Genomic DNA, 2,207 nt, shown 5'->3' on the forward strand with positions numbered 1-2,207 from the left:
TTTGAAATTTTAAATATTTATCTAAATATAAAATAATTTTATTTATTAAAATTTGCAATAGATAAGTAATGAATTTTTTTTAAATAAATTCAAAATGACTCTAATTCATTAAATACAATTAAAACAGGTTAATGAGTAAATTATATAATCTGTCGTTACGTGTTAGTTAGGAGATGTGTCAGGAGAACTGACTCTAGCCAAAGACACAAATGACAATTTTATTGGAGTGCTCCCCAAAAAGAGTTAGCTAGTTATTTTCTTCTGATTAAACTTTATTGTGTTGTAATGAGTGCTTAAATAGTTAGGAATCTTTAGAGTAGATAGTGATTAGTACAACTGTAAAGTGTTATTTCGTTGAGTTACTACCAAATTTTGAAAGAGATAAATGGTAAGTATAAGGTATGATGAATAGCGTGAACCCATGCGAAAACGCATGGCGATGAGAAAAGATTGTTACAGTGTGGTTACCATTGCATGACAATAAAAGCGTTGGTAGGACTTTGCAGAAGTTTTAAGATAAAAACGGGCATGAGGAAAGTAGTGAAGGTAATGATATGGAAAGGACGATGGGGCTGCAAGAATGGCATCTGAGATAGAGGAGAGACGGCTTAAGCTGTGGGAACTTATTATTAGTGTCGTGTGGAGATGCACTTGCAGTAGGTAGTGTCAATAAAGATCAGTCCGTTTCGGGTGCGATGGTAGAGCCGGATGCACCCATTCTGCGATAGGTGATTGCATCAAGGTCAAAAGGTGTTGTCTGAGTGTGCTACATTCATCTTTCCCTTTCGCTGGACGTTGCGATAGTGATTGGCGAGATCGGCATATTTGTTTGTCAAAGTCTGGACAATATCGTAGTTGTAGTCGATGATGACGACTTCTAGGCTGGCACAGAGTGTGTGTAGTGTCATTCTCGCGGCGTCTTTTATGCTGGTTTCGTCGTCGAAGGCAATCCAGCCATACTTGACCAAAGGCTCTTGATAGGTTGGAGGGACCAGGGAGGCAAGGTAGCGGTAACATGTGCGACCGTCGTGGAAATTCTATGTGATGACTCGGTACAACGGTTCTGGAATGTCGAGCTTGTCACAAGCACACTAAGTAGTTTTGTCATGCTGAAGCTGAGAAGGTAAGCGTTGGTGGGTTTTTTGGAGACAAGGTCGTTGCCTAGAAAAACAAAGTATGAGCATTAGGTGCTGGTAGCAACTAAATGTGATTAGAGTATGCATGTAAAGCAGTTTAGGTGTGAGAGCACCTTACTACGCAAGTATTGAGGAAGGGAGAGCTAGTCCTCGCAGCGAAACCGTTCATGCAGGGCTTACAAAGCAAGACGCTATTTTTCATGATAATGGTCTAGGGTAACTGGCTCCGGTGCGAAGCCATTGTTAATGCGGCTGAGACCACGATCGTAGTCCTCTCACCGAAGAAGAGGACCCAAGCTTTGTCAGCGTTATCAAGAGTTGCGAACTTACACCAAGATGGGCCATGGAAGTGATGGATCTATTTTTGAACCTCTTCAAAGGAGGTGTAGATCCCGAGGACCCATTCGGCAAAGACACAATAATAGTTCGGTGTTGATTCCGTAGTGTCCATTGGGGTAAATTCTTTTTTTTTTTTTTTGGTTTATGTGTGGCCTATCGACAATGGCGTGAAAGTGGCACTTATATAGGAGTAACAAGAATGTGAAGTGTACGTGATGGCACTTATATAGGAGTAACAATAAAATTTATAGATTTCCATATGGGTTTGTGATATAGATGGCATGGGCAGAGAATCATAATCTAATTTACTGTTTCTGACAAAGCAAGCTTAGTTTGACTAAGATTGGACATTATTATGGCAACAAGTAGTAGAAATTTTAAATAAGTGGTATTTGTGTACACAAAATGTGTATATCTCTAGCAAAGACAGGTAGTACGTTTCTAAATTTTGTAGTAGAAATTGATGTTGAGTAAGATGGAAATTCAAGTGTAATGGTGAGTAGGAAATATGATGTGATACTTCATTTTAAGAAATAAATGTGTGAATAATAAATAAAATAATGTTGCGTAGAGTAACAAAATGTTTCTTTTATATTATTTACATTACGTTTATGAACGTGTGACTAAATGGAATTGGATAAAGTTACCTTTGTTTGAACAATGCGCGTAACTATAAGAATTTTATTGTTGAGAAATGATGATGGCAATTTTTTATATATAAAAAATAGATCT

This window comes from Arachis ipaensis, chromosome B08, assembly GCF_000816755.2.
Source record: "Arachis ipaensis cultivar K30076 chromosome B08, Araip1.1, whole genome shotgun sequence".
In the NCBI taxonomy this organism is placed as follows: domain Eukaryota; kingdom Viridiplantae; phylum Streptophyta; class Magnoliopsida; order Fabales; family Fabaceae; genus Arachis; species Arachis ipaensis.